Raw genomic sequence first — 18,252 nt, 5'->3', positions numbered from 1 at the left:
TTGATCCGATTCAACATGGTAGCTGAAATCCAAGGGATAAGGTCCAGATGGCTGGTCAGTATGAATGGCTTGGAGGCTGCCCATTTGGGCATGTTCAGCAGAGCCTGAATCTGTGATTGGCTGTGACTTTAAAACTGCTCTTTATGTGGACCAGTCCACGTAAATGTTCTTATTTCTGTTGCATTTATAAAATTAATTATTCTATTTTATAACCAAAACCTTGCAAGTATTTTATTAGGAATTCATTCTATTCAGCACACATTACTCCATCAAATTGACTGCATCATTTTCCATTGCTGCGTGGCCCTACAAAATATTGTCAATCTTGCCCAACTTGGTATCATTTATAAGCATAAGTAATCTCACCTGTCAACCACCTAGCCTATTTATAAAAGCATTGAGCCAAATTCTTGCAGTGGCTAAGGCTCTTTGATAAATCAACTATCTTGGAAACTGTGTTGACTCTTTAATAACATTAATGTATTAGGTTGAACCATATGGAATTGCCACTTTCATAAGCTGAATATCAGCTGTTTCTTATGGTTCCACACCAATAAACAGTCTTCATATAAACAGTACAGAAAATAGAAATGATTTAGAAGATAAAGCATTATGGTAGCAGTAATTTGGTGAATCAGGAATAAAAGACTACTCAATGTGATTTTTTAAATTTTATATTGAATAGGACATCTTAGATCCTAAAGTATACACAGTAGAGATGTGAAATAATTTGTGGGTCAAAGGAACATCTTTTTAAAGGTGAGATGGTTAAAAATAGAAAGATAGGGGGAAAATAAACAAAATGTATACAGGATAGGGAGAGATCCATCCCTTCCAAACTGACCCAATGAAGCATCAACAGAAGCAATATTCTAAGTTGCTTATCCCCTGAAGTGAGTTCATGGAGGCTCAGTTTCATGAAACTCTCTTCACAGAAGATTCTAGGGTAAAATAAACATGGAAAAGAGTCTGCTATCTTCTGTTCTAATGTGTCACGATATATATCAGCACACTATTGAGCCTCATATGTCTTATCATGAAAAATATTTTAAATTTTTTTAGCTTAGAATTTGCAAAACTTTGGCTAGGAGGCCCCCTTCTCTCATAACCTGTATTAGCATCTTAGGCACATGCTTAGACTAACACTGTGTCAGACACTGTAATGTGTTTTCAGCTTCTTCCTTAGCATCTGTTTGGAGGCAAAGATGACAGCTAATGTCAGACAGGGCCATCTGCCTTTACATTCTTTCTAAGCTTTATGCCCAGTAAGGGTTCCATGATTCATTTTCTTCCATTTAGGAAAACTCATTGAATAGGAATTGATCTCTGACTGTCAAGAATTATCAAATAGCCTGTGTAACCTTGTTTAAAGATAAATATATATTTAAAAAATAGTACTCAGACTATTTTTTACAACTTTTTCTAAGGTTAGTAAGAGCTTTAGCAGACCTTGGGGGATGAGGTTGCTATATTATTGTGGCAAGGTAATCTCCATTACAGTGCCAATAACTTGGCTTCAAAACACACCTCATTTTTCAAAATAATTTGTTATGTGTTAGTTTCCTGAATCTTCCATAACAAAGCACCACAAACTTGGTGGCTTAAAAAAACAGAAATTTATTCTCTCAAAGTGATGAAGGCTGGAACCTGAAATCGGGTTGGTTAGTTCTGGAGGACCTGAGGGAGAAACTGTTCCATGCCTCTCTCCTAGTTGCTGGTGGTTGCAGGTAATCTTGAGCATTTCCTGGCTTGTGGCAGTGTAACTCTGCTCTGATGATACCGAATAGCCTTTCATATGCTTATTTGCAATACATCTATCTTATTTTGCCCGTTTTTGTATTGAAATTTCAGAGTCGTTTATACATATGAATATATAACATATATAATTATATATACATATATGTACATATTTACATACATATATACCTATATTTCTATATATATATGTTTACAAATTTATATATACTTGTATATGTATGTTTATCCTGGATGCAAGTTCATTGTCTCATATATGTATATATAAAAAACATATATATGTATATCAACATATATATACACATATATACATGTATAACCAGGATACATATATATGTACATAAATTGTTATATATACATATATGTACAGATATATGTGTATGTAAATTGTTGTATATACATATATATGTACATATCTCCTGGATAGAAGTTCATCTTGCACAGATTTTGATAGGGATTGCATTGAATCTATAGATAAAAGTAGAGAGAATTGCCATCTTAACAATATTTAGTCTGTGAATACAGTGAAATATATTGATTGATTTTTTTAATGTTGTACCAGCCTTGCGTCTTGAGATATACCTCATTTGGTTGGTAAGTATTATATTTTTATGTATTTCTTTATATATTGGATTCCATTTGCTAATATTCTATTAAAAATTTGGTGTTCTATGTTTATAAATCATACTGGCATGTAGTTTTGTTTGTTGTAAGGTATTTGTCTACTTTTAGGATAAGGAAAATGTTGCCCTAATGAAATGATCTGAAATGTATTCTCTAATCTCCTAGTTTTTGGAAGAGGTAGTATAGAATCAGCATTATTTTATCCTTAAGGGTTTGGTAGAATTTGCTAGTAAAATCATCGGAGCCTATAATATTCCTTTTTACAAATGTTTAACTATGATTCACTTTGCTTGACCAATATTGGCTATTCAAGTTATCTATTTCTTTTTAATTGATTTTGGTAGATTGTGTCTTTCAAGGACTTGGCCCATTTCATTTAAATTCCTGAACTTAATAGGCATAGACTTGCTGATATCATAAGCTTACTATCTTTTTAACATGCATAGTGTTGGATATTATGTATGCTATTCCATGCTGATGCTGGTAATATTTGTATGTCCTGTATGTTTCTTGATCAGTCTGCTTAAAAATAAAGCAATTTTATTGTTATTTTCAAATAATCAGATTTTGGTTTTATTGATTTTCTTTATTGTTTTTCTCTTTTCAATTTCACTATTTTTTTCTCTAATCTTTATTATTTTCTTCCTTCTCCTGTCTTTGGATTTAATTAGGTCTTTTTTTTTTCTATTTTCTAGGGTAGAAATATATATAGAAGAATTAATTTTCAACACTTCTTCTGTTCTAATATAAACATTTAATTCTGTAAATTTTTCTGTAAGTACTATGTTAGCTGCAATCCACAAATTTTTGATATATTTTTATTTTCTTTCAGTTAAATATTTTTATTTATAAATTATTTTATTTTTATTCATTAAAATATTTTTAATATCCCTTGAGATTTCCTATTGACCTACGGGTTATGTAGAAGTATGTTGTTCAAATTTTTTTTCAGATCTATTTCTGTAATTTCTAGTTTAATCACATTATTACATGACAATAGAGTTTCTTTTAAATTTCTGAAGGCTTCTAATATGACCCAGAAGATGATCTATCTTGTTCAATTTTCCTTGCGCATTTTAAAATAATGTGTCTTCTGCTGTTCTATAAATGTCAATTTGGTCAAGCTGGTAATAATTTTGTTCAGGTTTCCTATATCCTCACTAATTTTCTATCTACTTGTTCTGTCGACTATGAGAAAGGAGTATTGACATCAACTACAATTGTGGATTTTTTCCCCTTTCAGTCTGTCATTTTTTAAAAATTTATGCATTTTGAAATGCTTTATGTGTATATATACTCAGCATTTTTAAACTTAGGATATAATTACTTTTTCATTGTGTAATATCTCTCTTTATCCTTGATATTATTTCTTGTCCTAAAGCCTACTTTGTCTATCATCAATATAGTTGATCCAGTTTTCATTGGACGGGTGTTTGCATAGAATACCTTTCCCATTCATTTATATTTAACCTGTCAATGTCTTATCTTTAAAGTGGTTTCTTATAGATTAGTCGTTTCTCAGTTTTTATACAATTTGACAATCTCTATCTTTTAACTGGTGAGTTTAAAGAGATCACATTTAACATGATTTTTTACATTGCTGGATATAAATCTACCAACTTTCTAAGCAATTTTTATTAGCTTTATCAGTTCTTGTTTTTGCCTCTTTTTTCTGCTTTCTGTTTTGTTTATTGAGAATTACTTTTTATTCTGTTTCCTCTACTATTTGTATACGTTGATTTTTAGTGGTTGTCCTAGTATATACATTATATATCTTTAATAAACCAGAGTTTACATTCAAATAACATTGTACCACTTTACATGTAATTTTAGGAACTTAAAACATTAAATTCCCAGCTCTTTCCTCTCATTCTTTGTGCCATTTTACTTTTGCATAAACACACACGTTTCCTATAGACACACAATCTACTGACATTAATTTTGTTTTAGACAGTCAGTTATTTTTAGAGTAACTAAAAATAAAACTATAATGCTATTACACTTTAATTTATTCCATTTCCATTGCTCTTCATTTCTTTGTGTAGATTCAAGTTTGTCAAGTATCACATTCTTTTTGTCTAAAGAACTTCCTTCACATTTATTTAGGGTAGGTCTGCTGTAATGAATAGCCTCATAAAAATCCTTAATTGTTTTCATTTTTGGAATATACTTTTTGTTGGATATGGAATTCAATGCTAACATTTATTTCTTTCAGGCCTTCGAAGACGTCTCTCCATTTTCCCCAAGCCTGCATGGTTTCTGACAAGAAGTCCCTGTCATTAGTATCTTTGTTCCTCTGCATGTGTTTCTTTTTCTGTAACTGCCTGTAAGAGTTTCTGTTTGCTTTTGTGTTCAGTAATTTGAAAATGATAAGTCCACCTCTTTGTTTTTGTGTGATATGTTTTCTTTGTTATTTATCTATGTCGAGTTTTCATTTATTTATGTTTCCTTCCCATAGCTGCCATGGATACTTACAAATACCCTAAGAGCAAGGAGATGTATTACCCTTCCCCCAACAGTGAAAGATTTTGTTTTATAGGGGAAATAGGTACTAAATGTCTGGATAGTTTCATGACCATCCTGGAGGAGTTGCTCCTCTCTTCCTTGAATTCCCCACTTCCTGGATCTGTTTTCGAAAGCATCCTCCAGTCCTTGCTGTGAGAGCTCAGTAGGATTTATAGATACAAATCTGAAGAGGGTGTGGACTCTCAAATTCTGCAGCACCCGGGGGCTTCATGCTCATTCATGAGGGCACATTTGGCCACTACCAACTTTCCAACCACCCTTCCTCAGGGCCTAATTGTGTCTACCCAGCTAAGCCTGAGCGCATTTCTCTCTCTCCCTTCATCTGCCTATCTATCTCCAGATTTGGGGCCAGTTGCTTTTCCTGTGACTTCAGATCTTGGATAAATTCAGAAACACATGGGGATTTTTAATTTGTCCCACTTTTCTTCAGCGTAAGAATGGGAATCACACTTTGTAACTTTCTACATCCCTAAGTGGAAACCAGAATCTTACAGCCACTTTGCAAGTAAGTTCATCAAGGGTAAAGAATAACTAGAGCTCACATCCCCAACACCTGTGATGCTACACAGCCCTGTCTTTACATGTATATTGGAAATAATTATAGCTCAGAGATTATAAATACAAAAAAAAGGATAACTTACTTGTGTTTGTCTTTTTAACCACTTGGAATGTTTATTTGTTTTACATTTTAAAACAGCATACAGAGGGATGTAATGTGTAACTTTTGAGGTAAGTGCAAATTTTTGTTCATGTATAAATTATTTAATTAAATTTTGTAATATCTTTTAAAAGTAAATGTATTATTCTATGTACATTGTTACCTGTTTTAAGACTAAAAAACAAATTTAAAAATTTGATTGTTAATTATCTCTTCACGATTACTACTGGGAACCATTTTATTACATAGAGAAGGATGGATATTAAAAATTTATTCTCTCTGTGCATCAAATAAGCTAGGTGTACCACTGCTACAGCCTCATGATAACCTTGAAATAGAGGTATTTTAATTTGAACACTTAGTTGACTCTGCCAGCTAAAATCCATTTGCTTTGTTCAAATATGTAAATTCCCAAAACCTGTTTTGTGTCCTATTTTCCAGTGTATTCAAATATGCTCAGTTTATAATAAACTCAATTTTTCTCTAGTCATTTTTGAGCCACCATGGATTCCTAAGCCTTCTCTAGTAATAAGAAACAAAAAAAAAAAACTATGTAACATCTAGAATTCTAAGAAAAGATTGTGAAAGAATTCTTTATCTGATATTACAATTATTTCATGATTTGAGATAGAAACTTCACCATTTTTAAGACAGGGCACCAGTCCCTGGCTTGCTTCTCAAGCTGAGAAAAAAGAATGTTCCTTAGATATTTCTGCTTTTCGTTCCTGAGAGCATTTTCATGTGGACAATGGAAGAATACAGAGGGTTCCACTGCCTCGAAATTAAAAGGTCTCTACTCTTGTCCTGCCTGGACACTAACTAGCCATGTAATCTTGACAGGAAAATAAAAAAGAAAAGAAAGGGAAACTAATAATTATTGGCTTCTAGTACTATGATAAGTACTTTATGCAAGCTAGTCTGATTTTCATAATGAGCCAATGAGATGGGCTTTGTTTTTCCACTCTGCAAGTGAGAAGACTGAGCAGAGTTTAAGTAGTTTGGTTTGGCTCAAGGTCACATAGCTGGTAAGCTCAAAAGCTATGTTTTTCCCATGACAGCCAACATTACCTGTTTAGTTCTGGAATTTAGCAATGGACTTGAAAGGACTCTTTCTCTGGGAAGAGTGGTGTTAGTAAAAGCTATGGATTGGTTGTTTGATAGCACTGGTTTTATTTTTACTGCTTCCTTTGAAACACACATGCATAGATTTGGATTATTCATAATCCTTGGTGAAAGAACTATAACAGTAAAGTTATTGAACTTCATGATTTAAAACTGAATAACGCTAAAACTGGTACATAAAATAATTCAGAAATCGAGTCATGAGTTTTTTCTTGACCTACCTCACTGTGCTCATGTGCAAAACTAAGAGATTGTATTGAATAGCCCCAAGATTCCCTTCATCTTGAAAATCCCATACTACATCCTCAATTATTTTCTTTTTCTCATAACAAAGTAGTATTTTCTCATAACAAAGCAATCTATTAAAACAAGGGGGTGACAGACATCAATTAATTGTGATCAGATCTTGTTTCCTACTAAAAGCAACCATGACCAGTTAAAATTCTATGTGTCATTCAAAGTATCCATTAAAATATTGCAGATAATCAGCTGGGTGCGGTGGCTTACGCCTGTAATCCCAGAACTTTGGGAGGCCGAGGCGGGAGAATCACAAGGTCAGGAGTTCGAGACCAGCTTGGCGAACATGGTGAAACCCCGTCTCTACTAAAAATACAAAAAAAAATTAGCCGGGCGTAGTGGTAGACACCTGTAATCCCAGCTACTCGGGAGACTGAGGCAGAAGAATCTCTTGAAACCGGAAGGCAGAGGTTGCAGTGAGCCCAGATCACACCACTGCACTCCAGCCTGGGCAACAAGAGCGAAACTCTGTCTCAAAAAAAAAAAAAAAATTGCAGATAATCATGATATGTTTATTGTTAAGGTGTGTTGGCATTAATACTACTAAAATTAGGGGGTTTTCTAATAACCTGTGACTAAAGGATGAAATTGAAATTATACTAAAGCAAAACACAATATTTTAGCTGAACTTAGAAAATTTTATAAAGTCAAACATATATTTATGTATCAAATTCATGAAAGTTATATAAACACACACACACACAAATACAAATACACAAGCACTAGTTTGGGATTCAGGAAACCTCTAGGTGTTAGTATAGATTATGTCACTGCTAGCTCTGTGGCCTTCAGCCAGTTGGTTAATCTTTTAATTTTTCTGGTCCCAATATTTTTGTCTGGTAAATTAAAAATGTATATGAGATCAGAATTTCTTGAGGGAGGCAAGGCATGCCCCTTTAAGAGGGTGTCAGATTTATCTTCCTCTGCCCTGTTTCATCCACATAAATCCCAAAAACTTGGTGACCCTTTCCCTACCAGAGAATCCATGATAATAAAAGAGAGTATGGCATATCTCAGGTGTCCTGAGAAGGGAACGAGAGAAAGGGAAGACCATTAGAGTTGATGACAGACATTCTCCGTTCTCTTTGTCACCTTCTAGCTTTGAGTTCTAAGACTCTATTTGTCAGAAATCTTTTTTAAAAAACTTAGATTCAGGAGGTACCTGTGCATGTTTGTTACATGGGTATATTGCCTAATGGTGGGGACTGAGCTTCTAGTGTACTCATCATCCAAATAATGAACATTATATCCAAAAAGTAACCTTCCAACCTCCACCTCCTCCCTCCCTCCCCCTTTCTGGAGTCCTCAGCATCTGTTATGTTTATCTTTATGTCCCTGTGTACTCATTGTTTAGCTCATTCTCTTATAAGTGAGAACATGCAATATCTGATTTTCTGCTGTTTCAGAAATCTTTAAAGATTCCTCCACCTCTTTTGCAATAAAAACAATCCTCACTTTAGTTTCCTCCTTGCTCTTTTACCTTCTCGTTAGGCTTTTTTTTTTTTTTTTTTTTTGAGACGGAGTTTTGCTCTGTCTCCCAGGCTGGAGTGGGGCGATCTCGGCTCACTGCAACCTCCACCTCCCGAATTCAAGCAATTCTCCTGCCTTAGTCTCATGAGTAGCTGGGATTACAGGAGTGCATCACCATGCCTGGCTAATTTTTGTAGTTTTAGTAGAAATGTGGTTTCACCATTTTAGCCAGGATGGTCTCAATCTCCTGACCTCATGATCCGCCCACCTCGGCCTCCCAAAGTGCTGGGATTACAGGCATGAGCCACCGTGCCCGGCCCCTCGTGAGGCATTTTATTTAAGAGGGTCTGTTAGCATCAGACACACCAAATGACAGAAGCCTCTCAAGCCTGAGAACTTAACGTCTACCAATATTTATTGGTCAATGGAAGTGAACTTGATAATCAAACAGGAATCCAAGACTCCTGAAATGTTGTATCTAGAATAGGAGACCCGAGATAAGTGAAACCTCCCCAGTTTTACTGAAAAAAACATGCATCTTCACAAATCACTCTTATTTCCTCCCTCACTGTAGAGGAAGGAAACTAACTAAGTCACATCTAGAATTCTAAGAAAAGATTGTGAAAGAATTCTTTATCTGATATTATAATTATTGCATGGTTTGAGATAGAAACTTGACCATTTTTAATACAGGGGCACAAGGAATCTGGTTAAATGAAGAAAGACATGCACATTTATATGTGCATACATGTGTGTCTATGTATTCACCTATGTATGTAAGTATATGCCAAGGAGATCAGCAAGGCTATAAACTTTATCTTTTAAATGGTGACTCAAAGTCAAAGCACTGTGTAATGAGATGATATTTAACATTCCTCCCAGTGTTGAAAATGTTTTTCAGAACTTTGTGCATCTTTGATAAACATTAATAATATTCTTCATCTGACAGTGCTGCGTTCTTCATCCTAAGTTCCACTGGTTGCCTAAGAAGCAATCTCTGCCCACAGCCTTATTCCTCATGCCCCAGCAGGAGCTGTGCATCAGCGTGGCACTGCTCTGTCTGTCCCATGAGGAGGGATAAGGCAGGGCTGTGGAGTGCAGGCTCCAATGACAGATTGCTTGACTCAAATTCTGCTTGTATGACTTGCTCACTATGTAACTTTAGGCAACTATTTAATCCATCATATTAGTTTCCTAAGAACTGCCATAACAAAGTCCCACAAATTGAGTAACTCCAGACAACAAAAACATTTTGTCTCATATTTCTGGAGACTAGAAGTCCAAAACCAAGGTGTGAACAGGACCAGGGTCTCTTGAGACTCTGAGTAGAATCCTTCATTGCCTTATTTTGGCTTCTGGCAGTGACCTACATTTCTTGGAGTTTCTCAGCTCGCAGTTGCTTCACTCCGATCTTTGCCTCTCCAATCACTCCAATTACATGGCCTTCTCCAGTCATGTCTCTATATCTCTTTTCTTCTTCTTTTTTTTGTTTTTGAAATGGAATTTCCCTCTTGTTGCCCAGGCTGGAGTGCAATGGCACAATCTCGGCTCACCACAACCTCCGCCTCCGGGGTTCAGGCAATTCTCCTGCCTCAGCCTCCCAAGTAGCTGGGATTACAGGCATGTGCCACCACCCCTAATTTTGTATTTTTAGTAGAGACAGAGTTTCTCCATGTTGGTCAAGCTGGTCTCGAACTCCCGACCTCAGGTGATCCGCCTGCCTCGGCCTCCCAAAGGCTGGGATTACAGGCGTGAGCCACCGTGCCCGGCCTCTTTTCTTCTTCTTATAAGGATACCAACCATAGTGGATTAAGGGCCCACTCTACTCCAGTATGATCTCAACTTAATAAATTATCTCTGCAAGGCCCAATTTCCAAATAAGATCACATCCTGAGGTACTGGGTGTTAGAACTTCAACACATCTTTTGGGGAGACCCAGTTCAACTCATACCACCTCTCATTATCTCTGCTTCTTCCTTTGTGAAAAAAGAGCTAATGATAGCACCTCTCCCATAGAGCTGTTAAAGGTACGGAATGAGTCAAAGGTACGGAATGAGTCTAAGTACACACAAAGCACTTAGAACACTGCTTATCAATAAAATGGTAGCTATTACTATCCACGAATGTGTTTGGAGAGCAGGTTGCCCTAACACAACTGTCCTGACCATCACAACCCTAAACTTAAATGAAGAAGTACTTTTGCAGAATGAAATAAAGGACATTAAGTGCAAATTCTGAGTCCTTCTCTCATATAGCACACAAAAATCCCTGATCAAATACTAATAGTGCATCTGGGTTACAGAGATAAGAAATTTTCCTGGAGAATGTCCACAAAACTAACAGACAAACCTACTAAGAGATGAATTCAAAACCAATTGGAGACAGATAAGAATTCAAAGACTTTAAAGTGCTAACCAATGTTTTATCTATATAAAACATTACACACACACACAAAACACTTAAATACATGCATATATATACACATACATATATGTAAATACTTAAATACGTGCATATATATTTTCTTGTGTGCGTTGTCTGTGTATTATTTTGAGGTTCCTAAACACCACCCCTTCCCATATCCATATTATACCTTGACATCAGCTGCCTTTGGAAAAGCAACAGAAACATAACCAACAGCAAAAATTCATTTTTCTGTGTTTTTCATCTTCAGAGCAAAGGTCCTGATACAAACTGGTGGTTTCCAAAATATAGGGCCCTCACTGAGGGCGTACAAAAAAAAATATTTGGGATACAAGAAGAAAACACTAGAATTAATACTTATCCTTATTTTTGTTTTATCTTTAAAAATGTTTATTTTGTACATTTTATGTGCACAACATATTGACGTAAAATATGCCTATATAAATTACAAATGAATATGCATATATGTGTAAATTTCACTTTTGATGAGTAATCAAAAAAGTTTTGAATTGATGTAAGCTTAGATTTGCAAAGCTATAAGAAAAATTCTATTTTTTAAGCTGAGTGATGAACACACAATATTAATATTATCATTTTTTATACTTTATGATAATATTTCACTCAAAAATTTAAAAAAGAAAAAACATATATGTCAGAAACAGTCTCTCTATAAGCAGTAATATTAAAGATGTTGTTTAACTATGATGTTGTCTTGGGATTTCAGTGATATCAAGAGATGTTACAACTCATAGTATCCTGACATATTCATAAGTCACTGCCTGGGGAAGACAGAGTAACACTAATCTTTGCAACCTGAGGGGCTGTGAAGAGCCAATAGAATGTAATTAATGACTATTTAAATGAAAAGGAAACTATTATTCAGAAAAATGTGACGCCAGTATGAGAAATGCATAGAAAAGCTATGAATTGTGTGGCACTCCACAAAAGGGCCCTGTCCCCTGCCCCACCCCAGGAGGGGTGGAGTACAGACAGGGAAAGATAGAGCCTCAGGTCCAACCTGCACATCCCTGGAGAGTTGCAAATTTTCTCTGAATCATCTCAGAACAATTTCAACAGAATAAGGCACTTGTGGCTGTTAAGGCCACACGTGCCTGACATAGGCCACCAAATGTCCCACAGACCCAGCATGGCTCAGGAGAACAACCACAATTGCTTCAAAGGAAGGTTGCTGTCTGAAGAGGATCTATGGTGAGAACAAGTAGATGGGCCCACAAGGACTGCCCACTGTTGACCACATGGCAGATACAGATGTCATCGTGTAAGACAGCAGCTAGAGAAATGAGACATAAGCAGGGACCAGGCGACAGTAGCAAAGCCCTGTGAACTGTGAACAGTTTACTCCCAAGGATTATTGTCTTGACTCCAGGGAAAATCCACATTGATTGAGAGCAACCTGAATGGAATTTAATAACATTCTGTCATCAGTGGACTGAGAGCTGTTATGGGCTAAGTTGTGTCCTCCTACAATTCATATACTGAAAACTTAAACCCCAGTACCACAGAATGTAACCTTATTTGGAAATAGGGTGGTTGCAGATAGAATTAGTTGAGATCACACTGGATTAGGTGGGCTCCTAATCTGATATGGCTGTTATCCCTATAAAAAGGGGAAACCTCGGCCAGGCACGGTGGCTCATGCTTGCAATCCCAGAACTTTGGGAGGCCGAGACAGGAGGATCACCTGAGGTTGGGAGTTCGAGACCAGCCTGACCAACATGGAGAAAACCTGTCTCTACAAAAATACAAAATTAGCTGAGTGTGGTGATGCATGCCTGTAATCCCAGCTACTTGGGAGGTTGAGGCAGTCGAATCACTTGAACCTGGAAGGCAGATGTTGCAGTGAGCCGAGAGCGCGCCATTGGACTTCTGCCTGGGCAATGAGAGAAACTCTGTCTCAAAAACGGGGGGAAATCTGGACACAGCGGCAGGCACACCGAGAATGCCTTGTGAAGATGAAAGCAGGGATCGGGGTGATGTGCCTACAAGCCAAGGGTCATCAGCTGCCAGAAGCTCCCAAGGGAGCATGGAACAGAGCCTCTCTCATAACCCTCAGGAGGAACCAAATCTGCCAGCAACTTGATCTCAGCCTACTGGTCTCCAGAACATTGTGACAAAAAATTTCTGTAATTCAAAACCATCCCGTTTGTGGCACTTCGTTATAGTAGCCCTTGCAAACCAAGGCAGAAACTCAAGGTACAGTCTTCAAAACGTATAGGAAAATGAAGGTATATCATTTTGCATTTCTGAGTTTACAGTTTCAAAAAGTAATCGCCACACATTGACATATTCAATGCATTTTAATCTATATGCTTAAGAGGTGACCTCATAAATGAGGGTTGAAATTTACATGAATCTTGGGAGAAATAATTAAATCTGAATATTGTACCTGGCATACCCAGGGCCATCCTGAAAATTACATCAGAAGGCAAAAACTTCTGAACAAAAGTATATATTCCTCCTTGCTAACGTGTGTCTAAAGACAGTAGGAAAAAAAAACACAATAGAAATCTCCCACATAATCAAACACACAGCTGAGGCAATCACTAAGTAACAGGCCAAATGCCTCTCCATGACTTCTCTTTCTAATTCTACTTGGGATTCCTCCATTCCCCAAAGCTTGTTGTCTAAAAAACAAGACCACTTTCTTTGTCTGAAAAAAATGTCAGTCCTCTTCTACTAACAACATTGCATCACTGAATTCCAGTGGGCTGTGTAAAGAATCCCCCACACAAAGCTTACAAATTATGCCTGAGGAGAAGATGTTTCATAGACAGAACATTTTTACTGCTCCTTCAAATAAATTTGTGAAATGGCTAAAACGAAGATTACCAATAATCACCTTATGATCTACAAATGTTATGATCACTCAATTCTTTGGAATGTTATTTTCTCTTTGCCCAACTGAAAAGGAGAAGATTGCAATAATTTATTTTTCTTTCCTTCTCACTCAGTTCAAAATTAACATTTATATTTTGAGTTAACTTTATTGTAAATCCTCTAATTGCAATGACTTTTCTATTAACTCTAACTCCCCAGGCAACCTCCACTGTAAGCTGTTGTAAAGTGGGTAGTTAATAAACATTATTGACAGTTTGCTTGATCTGACTTAAAACAAGGAAATTATTCTCTTGAAAGCCAACAGAAGGACTTGAAGGCAAGAGTTTTCCTACAAAACAAGATCAGCTATCACAAAAACATCTGCACTTGGCATGGAGACTAAAGTGAGTTCATTGCTATTTATTCTTAAAAACTTCATAACTCGTGAAGTAGCTCACAAGATTTACAAAGCAATTCATAGACAAGGGAGAAATATTTCAAAAGAGTTGTCACTTTTGATTCTATTTTAAAAAACACCTAGATCAGTAGACAGAAAAATTAAATTGAGAATAAATCCATAAGCCAAGCAATATTTTGCAGGATGTGATACTCTCGCTCTGCTCTGATGCCCCTATCTCATTTCTTGAGGACTAAAAACTGGACACAGTTCATTCAACAAGTAGAACTCTCATAGAATCATGTATTTTGGTAAAGGGACTGCAAACTGTACTCAGCTGTACAGTTAAGGAAAGGTTGCTACAGTAGCCAGTATGCACAGCTGTTTTGAAGCCATTTAAAACCAAGGCACTTGGAGATTGAGGAAAGAGCACGACAACAGTGGTAGCAATCACTTCAATAAAAAGGAATATCTTCCCATGAAAATATGATCAGTTCAAAACTCACCACCCCCATCAAGGCTGCCCTCCCTGCTCTTGACCCATGGGCTATATCACCCCCCATTCTGAAAGTCTGTCATGATAGATAATCTTCACTTAGTTTTACATTTACAAACTATCTCATTTTTAATCATTCTAGATAATACATCTTGTCTTCCTTTTTGCATTGGCATACCAATACTTTGGAAAATAGCTTTACCAAGTTTATAATGCATAAAATAACACAAGCATATGTTAATCTTCTGAGTTAAAAATCACTTTGACTTGCAAAATGGCATGAAAAACAGAAAACATAATCATCCTCACATATAGAAAAGGAAATTCTTGGTGAATGTCTTTTCATGATTCCTCCAAATTTTTAGCCAATCTCTCAACTCACTTACCCAGCTCAGGTACCCTGGAGCTGAGGAGCAAGACAGAAATCCCTTCCCTTCCTGAACTTCCTTCCTGATCCATCTTGCTCCCTTTTCTGCAGCCCCCAAGGCCATGTCTAGGTCCATTCATTTCAAGAAGCCTTGACTTCCTGGCCTTCTGGTTCTTTGGGTCCCGAATTCCTCTCTCTTCTCTATTTCAACCTTGGCTTCATTTTTGATACCTCCCCTTAAACCATAAAATTGAGCAAGTGTCTCCCGTTCTTTACAAAATATAATCAGTACTATATTAGGCGAAGGTAGGTTTCATTCCAAGTCTCACCTTTTATTTACAATCAGATTTCATTCCCACCATCCTACTGACATTTCTCTAAGATAAACTAATACGCTTTTTACTGCTTAGTTCAATTGCCTTTTAGATCCTTACCTCATTGGTTGCTTCTTTGTCTTTTGACAACTTCTCCTCTTTCTCCTACCCTCCCCATCCTCCTCTGTACCCTCACCCCTCTCCATCATGCCTACATGATGACAGGGGGTCAGCAAAATCCATACACCCCAATGCATCCAAGAAGCGATGAAGCAAATAAAAGAACAAGACTGGAACATGTATTCTGAAGAAAGTTAATTAAACCTAAAGATATTCTTCACATGACTGAAGCACACTAAGTTTTAAGTAGGCTTGAACTAAGTTATGTTTTATTAAGTTTTGTTCTATTTTTTTTCCTGGCATTCAGTGAGCAGTTGGAAAATAGGAAGAAAGCTCATGAGAAACATCAGAGAAAATAGGAATTAAAAGAAATATTTCCTTTGCATATTCAAGATAAAGAATGTGAAGTTTAATCTTCCACAAGCACACACTTAAAAGTTTTCTTAAATTTAATACTCAACCATACATACTGTTCTGAGCCTTGATTTATTTTTCCACCTAAAATATATCTTGGAGAACTTTTGTTGAGAACTGTGAAAGGGGACTGGGATTAGATTTCACCTTACTTTCAAACTAACAAATTAGCCTGCCACAGTTTCATGGATTCTGGCAGAAGACATGAGACTCTTGAATCAGCGTCAAGGGGCTTTATAACTGCAAGAGCAGTAACTGGAATATCAATTTGAGATAGTTATCGAGCTTTACTTCCCAAAAGGCAACACAATGAGAACAAAATGGTGTTTGAACATGCAGTTGGTTGTGTTCCAGAAGAGGAACCCTCAGGATAGGCGGTCCCGACTCTTTCACAGTGGGCAGTAAGCATTCTTGACCTTTGCCCCAGGAGACAGTAGTTTATTATATTATGCTATAAATATACTCTTTTTCTCCAGAGGGAGACATCATGTCTGTCTTCCCAGGATGTTCTCTGAACAAACAGCCATGAAAAGATAGTCTGGAACAAAATTAGTCAGGGCCTATGTTGACAAAAATATGCAAACACAAGAGGCCCATGCAGAATTTTCTCCCAATATCTAAACATGTCTCTATCCCAGCTCATAGAAAAAGGCTTATTCTTTTGAATAGATGCATAATTTGTGACTGTATATAGTATATAGCCATAATCATTTAGCAGTCCTTTATTAATGTACATTTAACTAGTTTTTGACCATTTACCACTACAAATTACATCATCATAAATACTCTTCCTTACACGAGCATCTTTGTGCAGAAATATGAAGAGACCTCTGGGATCAATTATTATATGTGGAATTTATGGATGAAAGCATATGTATATCAATACTTGTTAATAGATATAGCCAGATTTGTTTTCAAAGTTCTATTAAATATATTTTATTCTACTAAAGTTTTATTAAACTTTAATTTATTTATTAAATTTATTAATTTATTTATAAATAAATTAATTTAATAAATCAATAATTTAATTAATTTAATAAATAAATTAAATATTAATTTATTAATAAATAAATTTAATATTAATTTATTAATAAATAAATTTAATATTAATTTATTAATAAATAAATTAATATTAATTTATTAATAAATAAATTTATTAATTTGTTTAATTTATTAAACTTTTATTCTATCAAAGTTCTATTAAATATATTCTATTAAATAAATAACAAATAGCTTGTTAATAGACATAGCCAGATTTGTTTTCAAAGTTCTATTAAATATATTTTCACCAACAATGTGTAAGAATACACTTACCAACACACAACAAAAAAAAATTACCAAATGACTTGTGTCAATCTTGGCATTGAAAATTATGCTGGATATTTTCATTGACGTGTGTCAACTGTGAATAAGATTTAAAATCTTCTCATTGGTTTATAAATCATTTTTGTTACATATACAAAAATATTTTTAAAAATTTTCTTAGAAGTTTTCCTTATATATTTGGCTTATTTTCTATTCAGTCTTGAACATTTTCATTATTTTTATGGGCATTCAATTTTGTATGTTGTTTTCAGCCTTTTACTTCCATCATGTTGCAGCTATTTTTCAGTTTATTTTTGATCTTTTGACTTTTAATAAATGACATTTTTCCATAAAATTTTAATATTTATTGCTTGAAAATTATTTATGAATTCTAAGTTTTGTGACATATATAAAGTTTCTCACACTCCTAAATCATATGATCAAATTCTCTTATGCTTTCTTCTTGAAAGTTTGATTTTATGCATAAATCTGGAATTTTTATACTGTAAGAAGTATGGTTACTATCCATATTTATTTTTTCCATATGGCTAGAAAGGTTTTTGAAGGACCATTAATGAACAACTTATTTCTTTCTCATTTATTTAAAGTCATCTTCGTTAAATACTACATTCCTGAATATTTATCTTTTTCTCAACTCTTTATAATCTTATGTTGATATCTGCTGATCTCAATTTATGCGTGAATTCATGTGTGACTGCCAGACTTTTAAATGTTCAAGTGTAATAATGTATTTTTAAAAAATAATTGGTAGGCCTGATGTCCCTTTTGTATTCTTCATTTTAAGCTTTTATTTTTCAATTCAGCATATTTAATTCCAAAAATAAATCTTGGAATTTCTTGGAGAGAGTAGTTAATCACATTAAACATAAAGATTAATGTAAGGTAAATTCACAGATATACAATAATTTATAATATAGAAACAGTTTGTCAATTTCAATAAATTACTATATTCTCTTAATTCTAATAATCCTTTTGTTTTAGATATTTTGTTTTCTTTTGCTTTAGCTGAATAATAAGATCTTTATCAAGTTAATGATAGTTAAATAGTTAAGACAACTTTTTACTCATTTTGTTATTTTCCCTTCTATATATAAAACAATGTTT

At 35.1% G+C, this 18,252-nt stretch overlaps 1 protein-coding gene across 3 annotated transcripts in view; it reads right to left on the bottom strand.

Moving 5' to 3' along the window:
- ITGBL1 (integrin subunit beta like 1) overlaps positions 1-18,252 on the bottom strand; it is a 267,344-nt gene that overhangs the window by 152,735 nt on the left and 96,357 nt on the right. The gene's annotated exons all lie outside the window — the stretch shown is intronic.

This window comes from Pongo pygmaeus, chromosome 14 (genome assembly GCF_028885625.2).
Source record: "Pongo pygmaeus isolate AG05252 chromosome 14, NHGRI_mPonPyg2-v2.0_pri, whole genome shotgun sequence".
NCBI classification, from domain to species: Eukaryota; Metazoa; Chordata; class Mammalia; order Primates; family Hominidae; genus Pongo; species Pongo pygmaeus.
Note: the sequence above shows the minus strand (reverse complement) of the source record. Positions and strands in the feature narration are given on the sequence as shown.